The following is an 8,593-nucleotide window of genomic DNA, read 5'->3' on the forward strand; positions in this document are numbered from 1 at the left end:
CTTCCTCTCTGGCGGAAATCTGCAATTTGTGCTTGATGCACCGCTAGGTGACCCTCCTGCAGAAGATGAATCCGATGAAGTAAAAGCTGTTTACGCAACTCGGAAAACTCGGTACTCTCAAGTTCAGTGTGCCATCCTGTGCGGTCTGGAATCCGATCTTCAAAAACGTTTTGAGCACCATGATCCTCATGAGTTGATGAATGAGCTGAAAGCTATATTCGAGACTCATGCGGCGATGGAATGCTATGAAGCATCGAAACATTTCTTCAGCTGTATGATGGAAGAAGGCAGCTCCGTTAGTGAGCACATGCTCGCCATGACCGGGCATGCGAAGAAACTCAGTGACTTGGGAATAGTGATTCCTAACAGACTGGGGATTAATCGTGTCCTTCAATCACTGCCACCAAGTTACAAGAACTTTGTGATGAACTACAATATGCAGAACATGAACAAGGAGTTACCTGAACTCTTTGGCATGCTAAAAGCTGCTGAGATTGAGATCAAGAAAGAGCACCAAGTGTTGATGGTCAACAAGACCACCAGTTTCAAGAAACAGGGCAAGTCTAAGGGAAAATTCAAGAAGGGTGGCAAGAAAGCTGCCACGCCTCCTATGAAACCTAAGAACGGCCCTAAGCACGATGCTGAGTGCTATTCTTTGCAAGGAGAAGGGACACCGGAAGCGTAATTGCTCCAAGTATGCGGCTGATCTAAAGAGCGGCCTTGTCAAGAAGAAGAAAGAAGGTATATCCGATATACATGTTATAGATGTTTATCTCACTAGTTCTCGTTCTAGTACACTGGTATTTGATACTGGTTCGGTTGCTCATATTTGTAACTCGAAACAGGAACTAAAAAGTAAACGACAACTGCTGAAAGATGAAGTGACGATGCGCGTTGGAAACGGATCCAAGGTCAATGTGATCGCAGTCGGGACACTTCCTCTACATCTACCTTCGGGATTAGTTTTAAGCCTAAATAATTGTTATTATGTACTGCGTTGAGCATGAACATTATATCTGGATCTTGTTTAATGCAAGACGGTTATTCATTCAAGTCTGAGAATAATGGTTGTTCTATTTTTATGAATAATATCTTTTATGGTCGAGCACCACAAAAGAATGGCTTATTTCTGTTAGATCTCGATAGTAGTGATACACATATACATAACATTGATGCTAAGCGAATTAAACTAAATGATAATTCTACTTATATGTGGCACTGTCGTCTTGGTCATATTGGAGTGAAACGCATGAAGAAACTCCATACTGATGGATTACTTGAATCACTTGACTTTGAGTCACTTGATAGATGCGAAGCATGTCTAATGGGAAAAATGACAAAGACTCCATTCTCTGGTATGATGGAGCGAGCTACTGACTTATTGGAAATCATACATACCGATGTATGTGGACCAATGAGCGTAGCATCGCGCAGTGGTTATCGTTATGTTCTAACCTTCACAGATGATCTGAGTAGATATGGGTATATCTATTTCATGAAACATAAATCCGAAACTTTCGAGAAGTTTAAGGAATTTCAAAGTGAAGTAGAAAATCAACGTAACAAGAAGATCAAATTTCTACGATCTGATCGTGGAGGTGAATATCTGAGTTATGAGTTTGGCATGCATTTAAAGAAATGCGGAATACTTTCACAATTGACACCGCGGGAACACCTCAACGAAACGGTGTGTCCGAACGTCGTAATCGAACTCTCTTAGATATGGTTCGTAGTATGATGTCTCTTACTGATTTGCCGTTATCATTTTGGAGTTATGCATTAGAGACAGCCGCATTCACTTTAAATAGAGCACCATCAAAATCCGTAGAAACGACACCGTATGAATTATGGTTTAATAAGAAACCTAAGCTGTCGTTCCTGAAAGTTTGGGGTTGCGAAGCCTATGTAAAGAAGTTACAACCGGACAAGCTAGAACCCAAAGCGGAGAAATGCGTCTTCATAGGTTATCCTAAGGAAACTATAGGATACACTTTCTATCACAGATCCGAAGGCAAAATCTTTGTTGCTAAGAACGGAACCTTTCTTGAGAAAGAATTTCTCACTAAAGAAGTATTTGGAAGAAAAGTAGAACTCGATGAGATTGATGAATCTATACTCGTTGATCAGAGTAGCGCAGTGCCGGAAGTTGTACTGTACCGCCTACACTGCAACGAGAGGAAGCTAATGATAATGATCATGAAACTTCGAACGAGGAAACCATCGAACCTCGCAGATCGACAAGGGAACGTGCCACTCCTGATTGGTATGATCCTTGTCTAAATGTCATGATTGTGGATAACAATGATGAGGACCCTGCGACGTATGAAGAAGCGATGATGAGCCCAGATTCCAACAAATGGCAAGAAGCCATGAAATCCGAAATGGGATCCATGTATGATAACAAAGTATGGACTTTGGTAGACTTACCTGATAGCCGAAAGGCTGTCGAAAATAAATGGATCTTCAAGAGAAAAACAGATGCCGATGGTAATATTACTGTCTATAAAGCTCGACTTGTCGCAAAGGGTTTCCGACAAATTCAAGGAGTTGACTACGATGAGACTTTCTCACCTGTAGCGAAGCTGAAATCTGAGGATTTTGTTAGCAATAGCTGCATTTTTCGATTATGAGATTTGGCGGATGGATGTCAAAACGGCGTTCCTTAATGGAGACATTGAGGAAGAGTTGTATATGGTACAACCCAAAGGTTTTGTCGATCCTAAAAATGCTGGCAAAGTATGCAAACTTCAGCGTTCAATCTATGGACTGAAGCAAGCATCGAGAAGTTGGAACCGACGCTTTGATAAGGTGATCAAAGACTTCGGGTTTATACAGTGTCATGGAGAGGCCTGTATTTACAAGAAAGTGAGTGGGAGCTCTGTAGCATTCCTGATATTATATGTAGATGACATATTATTGATCGGGAATGATATAGAACTATTAAGCAATGTTAAGGGTTATTTGAATAATAGTTTTTCAATGAAAGACCTTGGTGAAGCATCGTATATATTAGGCATCAAGATTTATAGAGATAGATCAAGACGTCTAATAGGGCTATCACAGAGTACATATCTGGACAAGATTCTAAAGAAGTTTAGAATGGACGAAAGTAAGAAAGGGTTCTTACCTATGTTACTGAGGCAAGGTATTGAGTAAAACTCAAGGACCGGCTACGGCAGAAGAAAGAGAAAGGATGTGTAACATCCCCTATGCCTCGGCAGTAGGATCTATCATGTATGCCATGCTATGTACTAGACCGGATATAGCACATGCTTTGTTAGTTTGACTAGCAGAGATATCAAAGTGATCCAGGAATGGAACATCGGACAGCGGTCAAGAATATCTGAAGTACTTGAAAAGAACTAAGGATATGTTTCTTTGTTATGGAGGTGACCAAGAGCTCGTTGTAAACGGTTACACCGATGCAAGTTGGAACAACTGATCCCGATGACTCTAAGTCACAATCTGGGTACGTGTTTATATTGAATGGTGCTGCGATGGTGGGCAAGCTCGAAGCGATTGCACGGTGGCGAAGTCTTCAACAGAATCGAGTACATAGCGGCTTCAGAGGCTTCATCGAAGCGGTATGGATGAAGAGGTTCATTGTAGAGCTCGGTGTGGTTCCGAGTGCATTGGACCCATTAATCATTTCTTGTGATAACATGGGTGCCATCGCCAATGCACAAGAGCCAAGGTCACACAAGAGGCTGAAGCATATCAAGCTGCGTTACCACTCGATTCGCGAGTACATCGAAGATGGAGAAGTAAAGATTTGCAAAGTACACACTGATCTGAATGTAGCAGATCCGTTGACTAAAGCTCTCCCTAGGGCAAAGCATGACCAACACCAGAATGCCATGGGTGTTAGGTATATTACAATGTAATCTAGATTATTGACTCTAGTGCAAGTGGGAGACTGAAGGAGATATGCCCTAGAGGCAATAATAAAGTGGTTATTATTTATATCTTTATGTTTATGATAAATGTTTATATATCATGCTAGAATTGTATTAACCGAAACATTAGTACATGTGTGATATGTAGACAAACAAGAAGTCCCTAGTATGCCTCTTAAACTAGCTTGTTGATTAATGGATGATTAGTTTCATAATCATGAACATTGGATGTTATTAATAACAAGGTTATGTCATTGTGTGAATGATGTAATGGACACACCCAATTAAGCGTAGCATAAGATCTCGTCATTAAGTTATTTGCTATAAGCTTTCGATACATAGTTACCTAGTCCTTATGACCATGAGATCATGTAAATCACTTATACCGGAAAGGTACTTTGATTACACCAAACACCACTGCGTAAATGGGTGGCTATAAAGGTGGGATTAAGTATCCGGAAAGTATTAGTTGAGGCATATGGATCAACAGTGGGATTTGTCCATCCCGATGACGGATAGATATACTCTGGGCCCTCTCGGTGGAATGTCGTCTAATGTCTTGCAAGCATATGAATGAGTTCATAAGAGACCACATACCACGGTACGAGTAAAGAGTACTTGTCAGAGACGAGGTTGAACAAGGTATAGAGTGATACCGAAGATCAAACCTCGGACAAGTAAAATATCGCGAGACAAAGGGAATTGGTAATATATGTGTATGGTTCATTCGATCACTAAAGTCATCGTTGAATATGTGGGAGCCATTATGGAGCTCCAGATCCCGCTATTGGTTATTGGTCGGAGTGAGTACTCAACCATGTCCGCATAGTTCTCGAACCGTAGGGTGACACACTTAAAGTTGGATGTTGAAATGGTAGTTCTTGAATTATGGAATGAAGTTCGAATATTTGTTCGGAGTCCGGATGAGATCCCGGACATCACGAGGAGTTCCGGAATGGTCGGAGAATACGATTCATATATAGGATGTCATTTTATGTGAAATAAAATGTCGCGGAAGGTTCTATGGAAGGTTCTAGAAGGTTCTAGAAAAGTCCGGAAGAAACCACCAAGGAAGGTGGAGTCCACAAGGGACTCCACCTCCATGGCCGGCCAGCCCTAGTGGGGGTGGAGTCCCAAGTGGACTCCACCATAGGGGGCCGGCCACGCCCCACATGGGAGGTGGGAATCCCACCTTTGGGTGGGAGTCCTAGTTGGGCTAGGTTTGCCCCCTCCTATGGAAGGTTTTGGTTTCGGGTCTTATTCGAAGACTTGGACTCCAAGACTTGGGATCCACCTATATAATGAGGGGCCAAGGGAGGGGCCGGCCACCCCAAGACCATAGCTTGGCCGCCCCCTTGAGTGGCCGGCCACCCTCCCAAACCCTAGCTTTGCTCCTCCACTTCATATTGTCCGGTTTGCTTAGCGAAGCTCCGCCGGACTTCTACACCGCCACCGACACCACGCCGTCGTGCTGTCGGATTCAAGAGGAGCTACTACTTCCGCTGCCCGCTGGAACGGGGAGGTGGACGTCGTCTTCATCAACAACCGAACGTGTGACCGAGTGCGGAGGTGCTGCCCGTTCGTGGCGCCGGAACCGATCGTGATCAAGATCTTCTACGCGCTTTTGCAAGCGGCAAGTGATCGTCTACCGCAGCAACAAGAGCCTCATCTTGTAGGCTTTGGAATCTCTTCAAGGGTGAGACTCGATACCCCCTCGTTGCTACCGTCTTCTAGATTGCATCTTGGCTTGGATTGCGTGTTCGCGGTAGGAAAATTTTTGTTTTCTATGCAACGTTATCCTACGGTGGTATCGAGCCGTGTCTATGCATAGATGGTTGCACGAGTAGAACACAATGGTTTGTGGGCGTTGATGCTCTTGTTATCTTTAGTTTGAGTACTTTGCATCTTTATGGCATAGTGGGATGAAGCGGCTCGGACTAACTTTACATGACCGCGTTCATGAGACTTGTTCCTCGTTCGACATGCAACTTGTATTGCATAAGAGGCTTTGCGGGTGTCTGTCTCTCCTACTATAGTAAAGATTCAATTTACTCTTCTATTGAAAACATTAGTATCAACGTTGTGGTTCATGTTCGTAGGTAGATTAGATCTCTCTCGAAAACCCTAAACCACGTAAAATATGCAAACCAAATTAGAGACGTCTAACTTGTTTTTGCAGGGTTTGGTGATATGATATGGCCATGATATGATGATGAATATGTATGAGATGATCATTATTGTATTGTGGCAACCGGCAGAGCCTTATGGTTGTCTTTAAATTTCATGTTGAGTAGTATTTCAAAGTAGTTGTAATAGTTGCTACATGGAGGACAAACATGAAGACGGTGCCATTGACCTTGGTGCTACGCCGACGATGATGGAGATCATGCCCGAAGATGATGGAGATCATATCCGTGCTTTGGAGATGAAGATCAAAGGCACAAGAACAAAAGGGCCATATCATATCACATATGAATCGCATGTGATGTTAATCCTTTTTATGCATCTTATTTTGCTTAGATCGCGACGGTAGCATTATAAGATGATCCCTCACTAAAATCTCAAGATAATAAAGTGTTCATCCTTAGTAGCACCGTTATTAAGTCTTATCGTTTCGAAGCATCTCGTGATGATCGGGTGTGATAGATTCGATAAGTACATACAACGGGTGCAAGACGTTTTTGCACATGCGGATACTAAGGTGGCCTTGACGAGCCTAGCATGTACAGACATGGTCTCGGAACACGTGATACCGAAAGGTAGAGCATGAATCATATGGTTGATATGATGAACACTATGAGTGTTCGCCATTGAAATCACACCTTTTCTCGTGATGATCGGGTTTAGGTGCGGTGGATTTGGTTCGTGTGATCACTAAGACAATGCGAGGGATATTGTTTTGAGTGGGAGTTCACCTAGGTTTTTAATTATGTTGAATTAAAATTTGAACTCAATTTGTCATAAACTTAGTCTAAACTATTGCAAATATATGTTGTAGAGATGGCGTCCTCAATCAATTTTAATCAGTTCCTAGGGAAAGAGAAACTTAAGAGCAACGGTAGCAACTTCACCGATTTGGTTCCGTCATGTGAGGATCTTCCTCTCTGGCGGAAATCTGCAATTTGTGCTTGATGCACCGCTAGGTGACCCTCCTGCAGAAGATGAATCCGATGAAGTAAAAGCTGTTTACGCAACTCGGAAAACTCGGTACTCTCAAGTTCAGTGTGCCATCCTGTGCAGTCTGGAATCCGATCTTCAAAAACGTTTTGAGCACCATGATCCTCATGAGTTGATGAATGAGCTGAAAGCTATATTCGAGACTCATGCGGCAGTGGAATGCTATGAAGCATCGAAACATTTCTTCAGCTGTATGATGGAAGAAGGCAGCTCCGTTAGTGAGCACATGCTCGCCATGACCGGGCATGCTAAGAAACTCGATGACTTGGGAATAGTGATTCCTAACAGACTGGGGATTAATCGTGTCCTTCAATCACTGCCACCAAGTTACAAGAACTTTGTGATGAACTACAATATGCAGAACATGAACAAGGAGTTACCTGAACTCTTTGGCATGCTAAAAGCTGCTGAGATTGAGATCAAGAAAGAGCACCAAGTGTTGATGGTCAACAAGACCACCAGTTTCAAGAAACAGGGCAAGTCTAAGGGAAAATTCAAGAAGGGTGGCAAGAAAGCTGCCACGCCTCCTATGAAACCTAAGAACGGCCCTAAGCCTGATGCTGAGTGCTATTATCGCAAGGAGAAGGGACACCGGAAGCGTAATTGCTCCAAGTATCTCGGCTGATCTAAAGAGCGGCCTTGTCAAGAAGAAGAAAGAAGGTATATCTGATATACATGTTATAGATGTTTATCTCACTAGTTCTCGTTCTAGTACCTGGGTATTTGATACTGGTTCGGTTGCTCATATTTGTAACTCGAAACAGGAACTAAAAAGTAAACGACAACTGCTGAAAGATGAAGTGACGATGCGCGTTGGAAACGGATCCAAGGTCAATGTGATCGCAGTCGGGACACTTCCTCTACATCTACCTTCGGGATTAGTTTTAAGCCTAAATAATTGTTATTATGTACCTGCGTTGAGCATGAACATTATATCTGGATCTTGTTTAATGCAAGACGGTTATTCATTCAAGTCTGAGAATAATGGTTGTTCTATTTTTATGAATAATATCTTTTATGGTCGAGCACCACAAAAGAATGGCTTATTTCTGTTAGATCTCGATAGTAGTGATACACATATACATAACATTGATGCTAAGCGAATTAAACTAAATGATAATTCTACTTATATGTGGCAATGCTGTCTTGGTGATAGTGGAGTGAAACGCATGAAGAAACTCCATACTGATGGATTACTTGAATCACTTGACTTTGAGTCACTTGATAGATGCGAAGCATGTCTAATGGGAAAAATGACAAAGACTCCATTCTCTGGTATGATGGAGCGAGCTACTGACTTATTGGAAATCATACATACCGATGTATGTGGACCAATGAGCGTAGCATCGCGCGGTGGTTATCGTTATGTTCTAACCTTCACAGATGATCTGAGTAGATATGGGTATATCTATTTCATGAAACATAAATCCGAAACTTTCGAGAAGTTTAAGGAATTTCAAAGTGAAGTAGAAAATCAACGTAACAAGAAGATCAAATTTCTACGATCTGATCGTGGAGGT

This window comes from Lolium perenne, chromosome 1 (assembly GCF_019359855.2).
Source record: "Lolium perenne isolate Kyuss_39 chromosome 1, Kyuss_2.0, whole genome shotgun sequence".
In the NCBI taxonomy this organism is placed as follows: Eukaryota; Viridiplantae; Streptophyta; class Magnoliopsida; order Poales; family Poaceae; genus Lolium; species Lolium perenne.